Source organism: Cygnus atratus, chromosome 3 (genome assembly GCF_013377495.2).
Source record: "Cygnus atratus isolate AKBS03 ecotype Queensland, Australia chromosome 3, CAtr_DNAZoo_HiC_assembly, whole genome shotgun sequence".
Classification (NCBI taxonomy): Eukaryota; Metazoa; Chordata; class Aves; order Anseriformes; family Anatidae; genus Cygnus; species Cygnus atratus.
Window position 1 is genome coordinate 69067487 of NC_066364.1, and position 18431 is coordinate 69085917.

Sequence of the window (18431 nt, forward strand, 5' to 3'; positions counted from 1 at the left end):
CCATCTGTCACCCACGCAGGCCGCTGGTGAAGATTTCACTGTCAGAACCCACACGCCCGTTCTGTTGGTGAAGTCAGTTCAAGCAGTTCCTGTCCCACTTTTTCCAATGGCTAGCTTTTAATCTGCATTATTTCTGTGATTCTGTTGGGGAGCATGTAAACACGAGCACGGCCACAGGCTGGCAGAGGTGACTTCTTGAACTGACCTTACTGCTTGGCTATCACCACTCTTAGGACTGCAGTTTCATGAGAGGCTTTCTTCATCAGCAACGCAAGCTTAAAGAACTCTTTATCCCTTCCTCCTTGCCTCAGCTGTGCAGAAAAAGTTATTTGTGGGATCAAACTACAAACCACATCAGTGAACTATGGGGAAAGGACAGCAAATCCATATGCTAGAACTGCTGACGCGAGAAACATCACCCTCAGCATAAAGTTACAGGACACTGCTGAACTGATCTAGTGGCTCTCCAGCACCAAGGAGGAGGTCTGCTTCCACGAGACCACCTAAGAAAGGTGAATAGCAATCCACTTTTTCTCGTTCATTTTCTAACTCCTTATTCATAGACTGACCTGGCTCACAGACAGCTGAAACCGATACCAAAGACCAGCCACTTGTGCCAGGGAAAGAAATTTTCACCTCTCAGTCACAGCAAACTATCAGACCGGCCCAGATGCTCACCACCATTTGCATTTTTACATTTTTCTTTCTTTAAAAGTGCTACCTCAAGGGCACCTCTACGTATACCCTAAGAGTACTCATTTACATAGAAATACTGACAAGAGTTAGAGCACCCCGTGGGGGCAGGAAAGCCATATTTCACATCAATAAGACTACTCACCCCAGCGAAGGGGGTTCTACCACCATTTTGCCTGTATAACTGCACTGCACTGGCAATCTCTGCAAACATACAACTACATTATGGAAGGATCTCACACTTGCATGCAACAAAAATAATGCAAATATGTTGGTATTGTTCACAGCCTCGACAAGACCTATTTTCACCAAAAGCGTGAAGATAATAGATTAGCATATTGATATTTTTCCCCTCTGCAGTATGTGTATGAAAGCACTACTGGGAGAACTGATATTTTCCCTTCAGCCTGGAAACCACAGGGGTTTTCAACGCTTTGTAGAGGAAAAAGAAACAAATAATGGGTATTTTCTCTGAACCATGCTGCTCAACACATTACCTGCTTGAAACAAGAGGCTGGAGAAAACAGAAAATTCCCCAATCCAAAGGACAGTTGCTCTCCTGCTGCTTACAGTTCATTTTTTTCATCTTTCACCAGATACTGTGGAAGAGGAACCCCAGAAGTGATGTACTTCTTCAGGGCTGGGAAAGGAAGATTGAAACATACTTCTTGTAGAAGAGCTGGAACTAATTCTTTATCAACCCCTTTTATACATACCTTCACGTTAAGTCCTAACTCAAATACAGCATAAGTTACATTGCTTAAAAATTTGTTAGTTGTCAAATTTCTACTTGTATTCAACCCATTTAACAAAAGTTTTCTCATTCTGACTGGATCCCTCAGTGCAGTACCACAAACGCAAGCCAGTGTCACAACTAGAGCAGCATTCCCAGCTCTGATACACCTACCTCTGCCCTAAGCAGCCACCACCAAACACAGGCTGGTGAAGTTCCGACTTAAGTAATTTCATAACTTTTGCATGAATCATTCAGACAAATCTTAAAAGTCTTGTGTCAAAGCAGCTAAATGAATTACTGCTATTGAAGACAATACCGCAGCATGCAGGCAATTTTAACTTTTTTTTTTCCTTTAAGATAGGCACTGCTTAAAATCACTGAAAAACTAACAACAGGCATGTAACAAATGAAAGCTAACATGAACACTTTGCTAAACGTCTTTGTCTAATCCAATATATGTATCTTAGTAAACATTTTATTATTCATGGGACTGCAAACTCTTCTGGGACTGACTTAATAAATATTTATACAGTGCTCTGCACAATAGAGCCTAATCCAAGTCAAGTTCTTTAGCCAATACCAAAGCATAAATAAAATACAATAATCTAGTATTGGCAATTATTCCAGCAAAACAGTTTAAACTACACAGTCTCAGACCAAAAAAATAAAAATAAAAAAAACACTCATTTACCACAGACCTGACAAATATACTTTTTTTTTTTTTAAAAAAGGGAGAACAAGGCACCATTTTTTTTAAAAAATGGAAGCAGCTTTTTCATAAGCAAACGTGAAACACACTGCTTCCAGAACGAGCACCTTTCATTAAATCCATTCAACTAGTAGTTATCAACCTAAAATGCCTTTTAAGCTCACTTATGCTGAGCTCATGGAGATTCCCACTGTTGTTCACGACCGGCTTAAACCTGTTAGATTAAAGAAGGCCCTAACAAAAGTAACCTACCATTCCCTTTCAAAAAAATGTTTTGTCCAACAAAGGGAAAGCAGCAATTTGAAGCAGATGAATGAATTGAAAGAAATCCAAGCACAGAGTTCATGACACTTTCTTTGTCTCTCAGGAGAGCCTGACCAGAGCAAGGGCAAACAGCAACAGATACTCTGAAGAGGAAACAGAATTGAAAAGGGAATGACAAGTGCTGCACTGTTTTCTTAAGAAGGAAGATGAGTTTCCGAGAAGAACGGTTAGAACAGGTGAGGAAAAAACGCCGAAGTAGTAAAAACAAACATAAACAAGAGGGCACTAACATCTGAATTGTGAAGTATATACCATGTATTTGCAAAGGGAAAGGGAAAGCGAAGAAAGGATACGAACAAAGAGATCTACTCTTTTCCAGGTCACCTACAATTATGAAAGGATGGCAATAAAAAGGTGGTTAGAGGAGATAAATTCTGTATTCTGTAAAATCTATATCTGCATAGACAGATTTTTAAAACGTCAAGAAAAAATAGAATGTTGCGAAGACAGCACAGTACTGTAAAAATAAACACCTAGCACAGCAAGAGTACAGCCTTTCTGAAGGGTTTGAAGACAACCTGAATTGACAAAGGATGCAATTACATGCCACACCATACAACTTCATTTCTTTGAAGTGTGGATTTTTTTTTTCCTACAAAGGTGAAACTGTTCATAATTTTTTCCACCTGAGGAAATCAGACCTAGGACTTGCGCAGGAAAAGTATTTTCTGTATTTCTAACCTTCAGTATGAAGTAGAAGCCCCCCCCCCCTTTTTTTTTTCCTAAATAGCTTTAGGAAAATAGATGACCTATCTGGATGTACACTTTACTTATAGTTCCTGAAACATCAGAAACATCAGATCAGTAACAAGGACAATGTCTGATGTGGTGGTTAGGTTTTGAAGCCCATGGAATTTTTTTCCAGTTACACTGCTGAAAAAGTAAAACATTCTGAAAACACAGTGATCAACAAATTATTATCATTATTTTCTTTAACAATACAACAAAAAAAATGCATTCTAAAGCCCTAAGTTTGACAGCTTTCAAGAATTCTCCTAACAATTACTCCTTGGACATATATTTACGCTTGATCTTTGTACCAGTCACCTGCGAAAACAGCAAAGCCTCTTCTTGCCCAATAATTAAAGAACATACATTGGAGCAAATAGAATCGAAAGTGTGCCGTTAAGTGTGTTTCACCTGCCTGCCAGCGAGTTCTCTTCCATTTTGGCTAGCATCATTTGTACAACAGAGGTCTACCAAATAAATACTTATGTCAAGATTCAATGAACTAGATCGGAATCTTCACTTGGAACTGTAATAACAAGTAAATTATTTCAGACATTAAAAACAGTTTGATGCTACCGTGGCTCATCTTCACAGGTGAACCTATTAGACCTGGGAGCACGTTAACTACGCCGCTGCATGCAACAGCCCACATAGGTGTGACTGAATTATACTACCATGAGGCAGTTAGTCAGGTCATTCAAACTTTGAAATGAGATGTAACAATGAAATAATGCTTTGGCTGTAAAGTATTTTGAGAGGAACACGTATTTCTTATGCAGCTGAAGCAACTGCTCCCTCACGCGCATTCTTGCCCCGTGCTGCTGCGTGCCGGAATAGGCATAAGCACAGCCCTGCAGTGAGCCAGACCCACACAGACAGACACGCGGGCACAGAAGAGGTTTCACGTGTGGAAGCAACGGCACCACCAAACACCCAACAGGCACCTCACCCTCAGCGTTTTTATCACTGCAACACCACCACCTCAGCAGCACGGCAGTCCACCTAGCTACCCTATGTACCGCACCTCTTCTCCCCCTTCAGTCTTCATCTTCTTAAGAATCCTTTGTAGCATGAATTTTATTTAGTAAACCGAAACTGGCAGCTGCTGCTCTCCGAGGAACTGTCCCACGAACTGCAGAGCTAGCACAGCCTCATTTCCCACAGGTATGCGCTGCTCCGACCGTGCTCCCAAGTTCCAAGGAATCGCCTTCCACCTCTATCCCAGATGCCCTTTATCCTGCCCCCTGTTCCAAACACTACCCACAATGTACCTAACCTCTCCTGCCCTCTAACTACCGGCTGAGAGGAGGAGTACTGCCCGTCATAGCTAGGTCTTACCCCAAAGACAACTGTTGGTTGGCCAACCGGCATGCTCAACACAGGTAAGCGCTACGCTCATGCAAGACTTTCCCCTGAAGAGATCCTGTACTCAACGAAGCCATCCGTTTTAGGAAAGCTTGTTAAATAATATTAAAATGCAACATCTCTGAGACCTTGCCTCTTGGCTAATTGTGTCTTTGATGAAGTTAGCCGATGAGTTCAAAATTTACTGAAGCACGGGATTAAAGAAAACAATCGCTCGAGACTTGTGTCTTCAGAAAGGCAAATTACAGATGGTTATATGCTACACAAACAGAAGACCAAGGTGTCAAAGACCTGTCTGGAGCAACACTTAAACATTTCAGACAATCCTCAAAAACACCAATTCTATTCAATTTTTAGGTCCGCGTGTAAAAACCTGTGAACAAAACTCAAGTCCAACCTCTTCAAAGGTAACTATTTCTTTAAAAAAAGTTGTGCAGAAAATATATTCATCCCAGCATCTCATCCACATGAGATCAGTTGATTCTGAATTTCCAAGTTCCAAAATTTATTTTCTACTATGTATAATTAAGGTTTCTTAAACTGCATTTACATGTTCCTTTTAATAACTATTTGCATCCTTTGACCATTTCAAACGTGTTTTCAGGCGGTGTAAAAGTCTCAAAGATTAAAAAAAGGCCTCTGCAAGTTTTGTGAAGACTGACGGCTATGCAGAGAAAAGCACCTCAAATCAGAGCCTTCAATGAGGGGGAAAAGCAGGTGGAAATCTGCCTTCTCTGCCGGCAGCGCCAGCACGCCGAGCAGTCATCATGCACATAACACCAGATTTCATTAGATCTGACACAAGCTTAAATACTTAAACAACACCCAAATACTAACTTAAGAAAATCATAAATATCTCGTAGCTTTGTCTTTTTTCTTTCTGGAAATTCTAGCAAGCCTAACCATATCATGATTAATGGGTGTACACTTAAGAATGTTTTTAAAAAAGTACATGCAACCTTCAGATATGCTGTTTTTTTATTTTTTAAACCATTTCACACTGCTAAGTCAACACTTCTCTAAATATTAAAGGCAGCACAAGTTTTACATCCCTTCTGAAATGCTAACAATTAAATAAAGGAAAAACTAGATTCTGCTCATAGTACAACCAGGATCTGAATGAGTTTTAAACCACTCATCATTAAACAGAGTGAAATTTGATCTTCATCTCTGTTCAGTATAGTAATGAGCTATACATTTTTCATACTGCCACAAAAATTGATTATACATGTATTATATTCTTAGCAAAATGCTTTATTTTTAACAAAAAATATATATTTTTTTTTTACTGAAGTTCTGTGGCCAGATATTGAACAAAACTATTCAGCACACTACCGTAGGTAATGCTCAACTTCTTGCCACCAAAATATACCTAAGACATTCTAAAGAGAATAACTATTTAACTCCACACCTTGGCTGCACCTATGACAACAAGATCATCTTTAGTGATGCCTTTCATTCAACAACCAACATTCTCCAATTATATCAGGATATCACATACACACAACACCAAACTCTCAACCTTAATTATGTGCAACTATTCCACTTGGCTTCACTAGAACCAGATTACTAACTGAGGAACACCAAAATCCAATGGCAGTGTAACACAAAGCTAGAAAGAATGCAGTGATGATCTGTATACTCTCTGGAATACGTTGAGCTTGCTGATCAGTTCAATAAAATAAATTCTTCATTTTACTATAATCATACAAAAACGGTCTAAAAAGCCTTGTGTCAGGGACAGCATTAATATTGTCACAGTGATTCTTCTGGCAGGCATTTTTATGAGAAGGTGAAACTGAAACGACTGTTATACTGTAACCTCTAACTGCAATTAACAGTTTACCAAAAATTTTTATCCAACTGTGAAACTGACAGCTTTCTCGCTCTCCCAGCTGCATTTATATATGTGGAATCCAATCGAGATCAGTTTGCTAATCATGGTTCCAGATGTTTTAGAGCATCCACCAGCATTTTTCCTGTTTGAAATACAGAGTATATACTTTTAGAGTTGACATAACCTACTACGCAACTGAGGAGGAAAAAAATGCAAAACTCAAATCATTGTACGCATTAGTGGAAAAAAGTTAACTTTTGCTTCAATCATTTAAATATTTGAGTTTTGAGTATAGCTTTAAAAATCCAGTTCTGAATCACTGGAATTTTTGTTCTATTTCCTGTAAAAGCACCAACAGCAACATCATTCGGCATTCCACTTGCAACAGTTCAGAAAAGATCAGCCTGATCCCTCAGTCCTAAATTTACAGTCACTCCATAAACTCGAGGTCATATCTGACCAACTTATTTCTTCCACTGTTTCCAACCAAGAAGATCACAGTAAGAGGGAGGAACTTGCAATAGGATGAAGAGCAATCTAGTTTTATGTTTCAAAGTACTTACTCTCAAAGAAAGTTTGCCAAAAGCACTTTAAGCTCCCTAGCAAAAAAAATTTAAGTTTGCTGAAAATAATCTCTTCAACAGATGACAGGTTTAATTCTACAATGCTTAAAAAGCATACCAGTTATTCATAAAACTAAAGACCATTATGAAACAACACAACCTCAGCCTTCAAAGCAATGCAACGGTGAGAAAAACTACTGCTTTCTTTCATCGTGTCACTGGATGAGAAGGTTCTACCAGGACAGCATCATAGGAAGAGTGCCCATTTTCAAGAAATCTATTTTCATACCAACAAATTTAAAGGAAGAACCCATTGACTTCTCTTGATGTTTAGACGAAAATGGTTTACATTTCACAAAGATTTTGAGAGCTGGTATGCACGAGGGCAGCATATCAAGAAGACGGCACTGCCCACATAGATAATGGTATGGAGGATGCTTTATCAAACATCTCTCAGTAGCAACACCTCCTCCAACAGCTCCACCCACTCCCCTCTGGAGGCTCTCCTGCAAAGCAGCAAGAGGAGCAATGACCCAGGTCCTCCCAGGTCTTAAAAGAAACTGACAGCCAGCTCAGTGATCCTTCTGCTACAGCGCAAGTCAATGTACAATCTGCAAATGAGCCTCTATAAGTCCAATAGATAAGTAACTTCAATGACCTCAGAAGTGACTGAAGCTTTCTTTTAAATTGAGGGCAGAACTTACTGAAGCTGATGACATATAGGTCTCCTAATCTGTCAGGGGAACTTCCCTCTTGCCAAGAGACATATACAAGATAAGAACTGTGAGTTTTGACAAAACCTAATTACAACAATACAGATAAAGAACAAAATTGAAATATTTAGATGAAATGCAAAAGCCTAGCTATCTGGTAAATCGCTGGCTAAACTGAAAATTATTCTTGATTTCAGCAAATCATGGCTAATCATGGCCATGCTACTGCCACAGAGCCGCTAACCCGCCTTACAGCAGTGCACACGCAGTACAATTTTAGCGTCTATGGTTATAATGGAAAACAATTTCAGCAGTTGAAGAGAAAGACTTTTAGCGATTATCTTCCCAATACCTATATAAGTCAGAGAACTGAAATTATATGCAATGCCATCTTCAGCACTCTATAGATGAAAAAAGTGGTTTCTGAATTTCAACCTGTATCGATACCTTAAACTAAAGGTGACAAGAAAAGCACACCTGAAACCTACTCCTTGCAAAGAAGTGTTTTTTGGGATTACTTTTTTTTTTTTTTTTTGAAAGCCTGTACTTACTGCCACTAGTATGGAAGTACCTACAGGTCTTGGGCACAGACCAGGGACTGCTGCGCTACCAAGTAAAGGACAAAGCACACGAGGCCGCTGCGCTGAAGGCCTTGCAGCAGCTCAGGGGACCAGGCGTTCAGACTTTCAACGCAAGCCTTTCAATGAATGAGACAAAGTACTACACACCTCTCCACAGCGTTCCCAGGTCTCTCAGGGGGGCAAAACTGAAAAAGAAACACAAAAAAACCCAACCCCGACTACACCCATCTCCTGCCTTCCCAACCCCTCTCATCAGCACCATTTCAAGACCTTCTTCCCAACGCCCAAACCGCCTCGAATAATGGTAACGGGCGCCCCAAACATACTATATATGGCCTCGACGCCGGCCAGCCCCCGCCGGGAAGCCACCGGGCGCCCGGGACCGCACCTCGGCCCCAAATGGCGGAGCCTCGCCCGGCGGCCGCACACCTGTCACCTGCCGGACCCCGGCGGATACCGGGGCCGGGCTGGGGCTGGGAGCGCTGGAGGAGGCGAAGAAGCTTCCCCCTCCCGCCTCCGCCGCCCCGGGGGCTGCTCCCCGTCGCCGCGCCGAGGCCTCCCCCTGCCCTCGTCGCCGGGCAGCGCCCCCGCCCCTCCGCCAGGCCCCGGGATGGGAGCGGAGCAGCCCGGCCCGGGGAGCCGCCGCCAGGCCCGCCTCGGCGGGGTGAGCCTTACCCTGCTGCTGCCGCTTCTCCTCCTCCTCCTTCCTCCTCCTCCTCCTCCTCCGCCTCCTCCTCCGCCGCCGCCACTACCGCCACCAGCGCCGCCGCCCGGCAGGGGGGACCCCGCCGCCCCGAGCCGCTCCGCAGCCTCCCGCCGCCGCCGTCCCGCTCCGGGGGGGAAGGAGGAGGAGGAGGAGGAGGAGGGAGAGAAGGGGGGTCCGTGCTGCTGCCGCGGCGGGCGGGAGAAGCGGGGCGGCCGGGCTGTGGCTGGGTGGGTGCTGGGTGGCTGCGGCGCCGCTGCCGTCCTCCGCTGGCACCGCCGCGGCTCCGCGTCGCGCCCGGCCCGGCCCCCCCTCCCCCCGCGGCTGCTGCGCTCCGAATCAAAATAGTGTCACAACATGGCGGCGGCCGCCCAGCATCGCGAGAGCCGGCCCCGGGTGCTAACGGGAGCGGGAGCAGCCGGAGGAGGAGCAGGAGCAGGAGGAGGAGGAGGAGGAGGAGGAGGAAGGGGGCGGGCGCGCCAATGGGGGACGGAGGGAAGGGGAAGGGGGCGGGGCCCACGGGAGCGGCGCTGTGCCCGCCCCCGTCCCGCCACCTCCCCTCTCCACCTCTCGCCCCGCAGTGCCGACGAAAGACGGGTTAAAAAGAAACCAGGCACACGCGGAACACCCCAGTATCTCGAAGCAGTTGTTTTGGGAGGGGGTTTCTGTCAGAAATACTGGTGCGGTCTCTGAATACCGTCGTGCTTTATACAGGGTGCCCGATTCCCATCACTGCTCCCGTCATCGCTCACCAAAATCCTCTTTATGAAATGCTGATCGGCAAGAGCGAGTCTGCATGCAGGCTGGCAGAGCCCTCTTCCATGCCCTGCTCAAAGCCCTCTTCCATGCCCAGCTCAGTGGTCGCCAGCACCCACAGAAGGGACCCCAGACCTGGCCTGGAGCCCCACTGGCCTTCGAGCAGCAGGCCCCATAGGTCCTCTTGCAGAATTCAAAATGGATCAAATCCCTCCTCTGACAGAAAGACAGGCATCCTTCATTTTAGTGGGACATTCAAGTCAGTCCTTATATTTCATCTTAAAACAACTTTCAGATGAGTTTATAAAATCATCCCGGTTCACAGTTGTTTTTTTTTGTGGAGAAGTGTTATGTTACACTGCTGACTCTTCCACTCTTGCTTTATTTCCTTTCTTCCTGCTTCCTTGGTCTGTTCATCCTCACTGCTCTTAGCAGGTGCTGACCTAGCAGTGGACAGTCTGTACGTTCGTTCTTGCATAATCCTAGTCTGCAAAGTACAGCTAGAAACAGAAATGCTGTAGAATGAATCTTCATCACTGGTAGCAGAATGAAACTCTATGACTCCCAGCTTTCAGACACGACTATACGACTGTGTGACTATAAACTATAGGACTCTACGACTTTCAGATTTCACTGTACAACAGTGGTACTGTGCAGAAATCATTTAAGAGAAACTTTTTTTTTTTCCCCAACCTTAACTCTCAAAGGCACCAGAGGTTTCCAGTGCCTTCCAGCATATGAAAGGAACCACAAAACTGCTAGGCTGTAGTCATTCTAAAACCCTAAAAAGTTGCAATATCCTTCACAGTGGTGCAATGAGAGAAGGCTCTAGTTTCTTCACCGGACATCAGCTGAGAGATTGGCCAATTGACACTTGTGATATAAAATGACATAAGCTAACAAAAAACGAACATACATTAGGAAGGAATTAAATTATTTGTGACATAATTTAGGCTAAGTGTCCTGTTATAAGAAATTAAGTTTTCTGACATCACAACAATGGATATTTTCAGAAATGGTTAAAAAATATTTTCCAAATGAAAGTACTAACTTGTAAAAAAACCCAACCCTCTGAACCACATTCAAATTGTCAGAGTAAGCAATAGCTGAGACTAGTTTTGTTTGGAGTAGGCAGGGAGAGAGAAAACACAACACCAACGTGCCTGATAGTGAGATGTTATGTTGGGAGATGTTATGTTGGGAGGGAAAAAAAAGGGGGAAAAAGGAAATTTTTTCCCCCCTCTAAAATATAGAAATATAGGCGTGTATATACATTCCAGTAAGAATTAGTCATTTTCATATGCTGCAACAGAGAAGTTTGCAGTTCTGCACATCAGCAGTATGGCACATGAAGTGCACGTGCCCAAAGTTTATTACCCAGCTTGTCTTGAGTCAAGGTTATAGAGGGCTGAGAATCTGCTGGAATTTGTTTATTAGTTGTAAATAGAATAGTATCTCCCCCAAAGAAGCCAGGAATGAAGACAGTCTCTTGCAAAAATGGGCACTGGGGCATCTAGAAAGAAGACGCAATGGAAACATCAGATCACAGAGAGCCATACTTGGGTTGGCCCACTGTAATCGTGCAGATGAATTAATCAAATCTTCTTCTTTTGCAACCTGTGCTGTAGACAATTCATGATCTACCCAAGTCATCTGCCCAAATGCACTGCTGTTCAACTCTTCCAGCACAACTGTTTCAAATGTCGCTAAGCAGTACCTGACCTTTCAGACAGATGTGACAGTATACTTAAATGAATACATCTTGTGCATTAGAAACCGAGTTTATTTTGTTAAGTTAAATACCAAGTTAAATATTTGACTCTTTTTGCCTGCAGTTGCTAAAACAGGGATTTGCCACAGGAAAGTGAAAGCCCATCTCTCACTGCTCCATCAGCAATATTTACTGCAGTACTTAAGCACCAGGACATGGGACCGAGCTGCTCGGTTCTTTTCCTCCTCTTTCCAGGCTCTGTTCACACTGCACCTGTGTCTGAGCCTGTTCCTAAAATTGCCCTTGTCTCCTCTATAGCAGCTAATGTGAAATCATTTTTAACACCTTCCCAAAGTCAAAGACTGCTGTATTTAAGAACATTGTTCTGTATACTGATATTCAGAAAAGAACTATTTTCCTATGTATCTGTAACAAGAAGTAGGAGGATATATCTAATATTAAAATCTGGGTGTAACTCCTGAGATGATGCAAATCAAGGCTTCAGTCATCACCGAGGCACAGGCAGCTGCCTGCCCAGCAGTCCAGTAGATTCAGAGCCTTACCTCTTTTGCTGCAGATTTTAAATATTACCTTTTTTTTCTGGCCTTACAGGTTACAAGTTCATGTTTTTCAAGCCTTCACCAGACTTCATATTCTTCATAGCTAGGGAGTGAAATTATAAGTTAGATTGGGGAATTATTCTGAATATTTTGTACAGGAAAACTGTTTCTGCAAAGTATAGTGAATTCTGTGAGCCCAATACTGACATTTCTGATGCTCAAATCTCCTGAGAAAGCTTTTTACAAAAGAAAAGAGAACCAGTGCAGTTAAAACCAATGCACAACAATTGTCATAATTATGTCTGAAATTGAGTTTAAAATTGGTTTTCTGCAATGGAAAACGGTGGCATTCACAGCTTTAAAAACACCACTTTTCACTTAAAGAGTCACCTGGCAATTTCTTTTCCATTCTTGTAGGCAGAAAGTCTGTCAATCTTCAGACTGACAAAAAGAGAAGAACAACAAAGCCTTTGAAAGCTCCCAGTCTGAGCTTACACCCACAGCTTCCTCTGTAAAAACAATTAGATTTTTTTTTTTTTATTAATAATGTGACAAGGGAATACAGAAATTCACCTTATTTCACAGAACTCATGCGTTGTGCTTTTCCTGTTCTACCTAGCAGTTATCAGCCATGTGCCGCAGTACAAGAACTTGCCCGGACTAATGTACAGAAGCGGACATTGCTGGATTTGAGAGAAAATTCAGCTGCGGAGCATCAGCACAAAGCCAAAACTGTGATCAATACACAGCACAGGTTTGCTGAAGGGAAGGTTCTCAGAGCTTGTCCTTCCCACTCCCCCTTTGGGTGCTTATTCTGTGTAGTAGCTTAAAAAACACACACCTTTTCTCTTTGCAGTATTGCACTAGTCCAGTTATTGATGTTTATTTGGAAGACTGTGTTGGAAACTGTAGTGTCAATAGTCTACTTTCTTCTCCTTCTGTTATAAATGTCAGAGTAATCCCAAGTCTGGTTTAGAAACAAAACAAAACAAAAACCAAACCCAAAACACTTTATTCTTTAATCAGAAACAGTTCTAGGAGCTCAGAATTTATGAACAACCCTAAAATAACAAACAGGTATAATCACTCAAGTAGGAGAAAATGTTTTGGTAAAGAAATGGGTTTCAGCTGAAGTTATTCAAAGATTATTTTGAACTCTGGATGCTTGGGTTGCACACATGAGCAGTTGGAAAAGGCTGTTGTGCCCTGACATTTTCCTTGTTGATGCACAGCACACGAACAGCTGCACTATCGCTGTTGAGACTCCCCTGGTTTTCCAGGTTGCTCCCTTCCTTTCTTCAAGATAGCACCAGCTTTTTTACTTCCTCGCAGCTCATCTGTTTAGGAGTAGAGAGCAAACATGACATTCGAGATAAGGATGTGATTAAGAGGTGCCTTAGTGGTTCATGAGTTCTAGCAGCCTCACAAGATTTGGATAAGGCATAAGGTAAATCCACTGAGAGAGGCAGTCTACCTTGGCATTTCAATTTTAGGGCTTAGTGGTGTGGTGCAGTGAAGCATTATTGTAGGCTGTGTATTAATCTGACATACAAACATAAAACAATAGCAGTTTTGGAGACTTGGTAAGGCTTTTCTTTCTTTTTTCTTTTTTCTTTTTTCTTTTTTCTTTTTTCTTTTTTCTTTTTTCTTTTTTCTTTTTTCTTTTTTCTTTTTTCTTTTTTTTTTCTATCTATTTATCTATCTATCTATTTATTTATTTATTTAGCAGTAGCTTGAAATAAAAGCATTCATTTATATTGATCATGAGTGTCTTAGAAGAATGTTTACACTTAAAGGAAAATAACTAAGCCTGGCCAAAGCAATTTTGAAGTTTCTTAAAACTGTTGTTTTAAAACTGGGAAAGAGTGCAGTATTAAATCAATCTTTTGACTAAGCTGGAAAAAGTGCATCATTGATACAGTCAACAATTTACAGATCTTTCAGTGCTCCAAATAAGAGAGTACAAAATGAATAAAAGGCCATCTACGTTCACATGACATATGGCTGAGACAGTACCTACTGGTGGGACACATTTAGTATTATTTGATGATACCATGTGATCTTTTATGAAAATATTTTTTGATAACTCACATAAAATATAGAAAGCCAAGATCATCTAAGGCTCTGAGGCACTTAAGAATTTCTTCTGCCAGTTATTTTTCATGCTAAGCCCACCATTTCCTATGATTTGTGGGAAGTTCAGTAGAAAGTAATGATAAAAATACATTTCTGCTTTTCTTTAGGGTCTTGGTTCAGCAAAACACCTAGTCTCTTGCTATGGTCCATCTTTATTCAGGATACCCCTCAACCACTTGCTTAAATTTTACACTGTGTTGAAACCTGAGGCAAAGAACGGGCTTAAGTGTTTTTCTGGACAGGTATAACTTGCTGGTCTGTGACAGGAAACCTACTTTGAAGTCCAAACAAATAACTTTCCTGTTCCAGATTCAAATCAGTCATGAATGTTTTTGTAGGAAAAACATGTGCAGAATGCCTTACAGCTCTTTCATCTCCCAGCTACTGATTTTAACCTCTTCTGTCTGATCGACTTCAGCCAAATCCTTCTCCTTTAAATGCTTTGTAAATGCGAGCACCAGAGTGCAAGCTGCAATATGCTTAATCTTATTGTAAATGTCAACATACAAGGTGCAATAATTATATTGTGTATAAATTCCCCCAGGAGGGGGTCATTGGTGGGTGGTTAGTATATTTTAAAAAATAACCTGCAGTACTCTCTAAACCTAAATGGTTGCTGGTATTAGATTTCTCCATCATCTTCTGGCCTCCTGCCCCACTGCTGTAATTACCTTAACTCCTCACCCAATAATAAAACTCTCCAAGCAAATCCTGTGCCTGTTATTAAGTGAAATTAAAGCTTAGAGGAGATTCCCTGCATTCTTTCTTCTGTTCAGCTGTGGTGCTTGACAACTTGCATGGTACAGATGAAACGCACAAAGCCTTTAAGCCATCCTGTATTAAAAGAAAAAGTAACTTGGAGCTTTCTAATGCTGATATGCATTAGAAACAGTTAATGTTGATGTAGAGCGGTACTGGATTCACCATTATGGTGGAAAACTCACCAGTGTAACGAAACAGAATCAGTCATGTAAGCTTATATACACACTGTACCGGTTTGTTTCATCCCAGATCTGCAAGCCCTTGTAAGGAGAAGGCAGCTCAGATTGCAGGTCCACTCTGTCCTAGGTCTGCCCGAGATTGCCAGCAGGAGTGAAAATTGCTGGAATACATTTCACTGTGTAACCAGCCACCCTCTGCTCACCGCATCACTGTCACCAGATTCCTCTTTGACCTGTGTGACTTTCAAGTTCCAAGTTGAGCTATGTTTCAGTCATCATCTCCCAAGCTTCTGCCTTTCTTGTAGGAAAAGATCACTTGTATGTATTCACAGTTAAAAACCTTTTGGTATCACGGGGCAAGATACTAAGAAATACTGAAGTTCTAACTCCTTAGCTCACTAGAAATAAGGAAGGTCATTCCTTCTTCAAACTAAAACACTCAATACAGGTAGAAAAAACAATACAGAAAATAAGGCTTTCTACCTGTGAAAGTATCAGGAGGAATTCCTGAGGTGGCTGGTCATTCATGAAAACAGTCAGCTAGTGCGTCAGCTGTGTTCAGCTACTACAATATCACATAGAGGTTGAAGAGGAGAGTTGTGAGAATTTTCTTAGGAAAATTGCATAACTTACATATTTAAAAGAATGCATTGAAGTCCAAAAATTTTCAGCATTTCCTTGTTGGTTCATTTTTCTTCGCAAGATCCTCTGATAAATAGCAAAATACCTTAAAAAGTCATGACAGTCTGTTTTTCCATCAGGAGGTCACCCATTCTAAGCACACAATCCTCAAGAACCTAACCCAGAAACTATAGCCCCAGCTAGGCCAAAGACAAAGTTGTGCTTAAATTTAGGCATAGGAACAGTTCTCTTGGCTTTCCTCGCATGCTTAAAATTAAGCATGTGTTTTAACACTTTACTGGATTAAGGCCCATGTCAGCAAAATAAATTTCTTGGGGAGAAGTAATAAAAACGTAGCTTGCAGTGAGGGACAGCAGAGCTATTCACAGCTACAGGAGCTTTAAAACACTGGCTGGTATTTATATATTTAAAGAAGAAATCAGGCGTTAAAAAAAACATTTATTTTAGATAGCTATCTAATTAGCCTGCTACAGAAACACCTTCATTTTTCTTAATTTAATGAAAAACATTTTTTGCATCTTTGCATCCCTAAAAGCAAATTAAACTCCACATCAAGGAAGAAATGCTTTCCAAGCATGAGCTTCAAAAGCAATTATCCCAATGCTTCATAACAGCCTGGCTGCTCCAGAGATACCTCTGCATTCCCCAGAGAGGGAGAGAGACAGACAGGAGGCCAAGCTTTCTAAACACTGAGCTTCGTTACAGGCATGCACCTGAATGCACATTCAAAAGATTTACGCAACAAATAAATCATATAATCGCATATATACAATAAATGTCAGCTAACTAATTCTCTTGTATGGATTGTGCACTGATGCATATTTATTTTTAACGTTAAGCACCTCTCTAAATGTTTGGTATTGTACGCCTAGCCGTTAAAGAGAACTTACATCATCTGCAGAAACAGAAGGCATACAACTCTCCTAGACGGTGCCTATGTTGATTTTATTGTTTTCCAGCAAAAACTTTCTGTTGCTAACAACAGTGCGGCAAAGTATGAATTCTAGCACACTTAGGGCTCCTTTGGGGTTTGAAGCGCAGTGCTATCTGGCCCCATTCGGGACAGACCTGACTTAGGCGATGGCACAGCAGCTTGCTCTGCAGTAGCGCGTCGGCTGCTCCCAGCAGCAGGGGAGCTGCACCCATGGGCATCCTCTTGCTGACGTCCCTACACAGAAGATGTGCTGAACTTGCACAGTAACAGCTCCATTTATTCCTCTCGCACTACTTTGCACCCGTATCGCCAGGCAATGGATGCATACTGCATTTTCTGCATTTTCAAAAGGAAAAACCTTTCAAAAGACAAGACACACTCATTTGTTTTCAAGTCAGATCTCCTCTTCAGAAGCGTTCTTGTTGCAGACAGTTCTCCGAAGGGAATGAGGCTGCTGAGTGCCCAGCCACATGCATGCGCTCATCCATCCTTCTCAGCCGCAGCTTCTGAACCCAATGGATGGTTCCAGGCAGCCACATTTGCAATGCACAAATTTTTCAGAAAGTAAGTTCCTGGGTTGCAGAGAGTGATAGTAGTGTCTTTACAAAAGGAAAGAATAAAGACCAGGCTTCACTCACCCATGTTGCACAGGAGGGAATCCACAGGGAACCCCAGCCTGGAGGCACCAGAGTATAGTAAAACATGTTTTGTGACTCCACTATTGGCAAAGTCCTGATTTCACCACGACTGAAAGCTCAGGATCCTCTTTTCATGCCTTATTTGCACAGCCTACTGCTCAGTGAAGACCGGTTCAAGGTCCCAATGCCCCACAACACAAATAAACATTAAACAGTACTTTTTTCAGCTCTGTAAGACTTCTGAGATCACAGGTGGGATGAAAAATGGCTCTAAGAGAGCTTTTCCTCTGGTAATCCTTATGGATTATTCTCTAATTAGCAGGACTGGTCAAAAAATGCCCCTCCTCTTCTTACCATGGAAATGAGCACCATGGATCCCATACCAGTCATGTCTCACTTCTGAATTATGCCTGTCTACTGCTGCTGGTGGGCAGAAGGGTACAGAAAGGCCAGAAGAATGGGTCAGATTCACCAACAGTTAACTCTGTGCCATGCTTCTAAATAGCTGTAGTAATGAGACCATAAAAACTCCCATCAGGTCGAGGTTTCCAGCTTGGGAGCTTTCTCCCATCATACTACATATTTTAGAGCTTAATCATCAGCCCTTCTCCAAGCAAAACTCCTACCTGTTTCAGTTAATCTTTGTCAGAATCAATCCCGGTGCTGGATAACAGGCTGCATTTGGTAAAAAAAAATAAAGTTAAAAAGAAGTTTCTAATCACGGAAATGAAGTACTGAAATAGTCTTCCAGCAGTGATGGGGAGTGAAAACCAGTTTCAAAATGCAATAAAAAAAAATGCTATTGCAGCTTCATAGAATTATGTTCAATGAACCAGAGAATTCTCATCCGGTTCAATTTCCCAGCTGCGAAAATGCAGTATCTGGCAGTCATCTGAAATCCGTACAGGCATTGAGCTGCAACTGATTAAAATAATTGTCACTGATCTTTTATGATAGTGAGACTATCACCCTCAGAAAACCAGAAGTTGTAAACTCCTGTTAACAACAAGTTGCTTTTTTGTTTGTTTGTTTGTTTGTTTGTTTTGCTTCTTTATAACAAGCCACTTTTCAGCTTGCTTGTAAATATTTGATGCCCTACAGCATGGACAGACTTTGTTTTTAATTCGGAGAATTCCAGTTTTATTTTTAGGAGTAACACT

The 18431-nt window shown here is 42.0% G+C and overlaps 1 protein-coding gene and 1 long non-coding RNA gene across 6 annotated transcripts in view; both read right to left on the reverse strand.

Annotated features, from left to right (window-relative positions):
- TAB2 (TGF-beta activated kinase 1 (MAP3K7) binding protein 2) overlaps positions 1–9337 on the reverse strand; it is a 68349-nt gene extending 59012 nt beyond the window's left edge. Inside the window, exons 1-2 of one of the 5 annotated variants that reach the window (XM_050709532.1) lie at positions 8398–8673; positions 1191–1333 (exon numbers count right to left, since the gene is read on the reverse strand). The gene's annotated coding sequence lies outside the window, so the exon portion shown is untranslated. Of the gene's footprint in view, positions 1–1190; positions 1334–8397; positions 8884–8925 lie in introns of those variants that run through there. The other 4 variants (XM_035538762.2, XM_035538766.2, XM_035538763.2 and 1 more) reach the window with 4 other exon arrangements.
- Positions 9338–12978: 3641 nt separating this feature from the next.
- On the reverse strand, positions 12979–18160 carry LOC118244184 (uncharacterized). Its single transcript, XR_004777488.1, has 3 exons — positions 17898–18160; positions 15691–17776; positions 12979–13317 (listed from the first exon to the last, which is right to left on the reverse strand). It is a non-coding gene; the product is annotated as an uncharacterized LOC118244184 (long non-coding RNA).
- Positions 18161–18431: the final 271 nt, after the last annotated feature.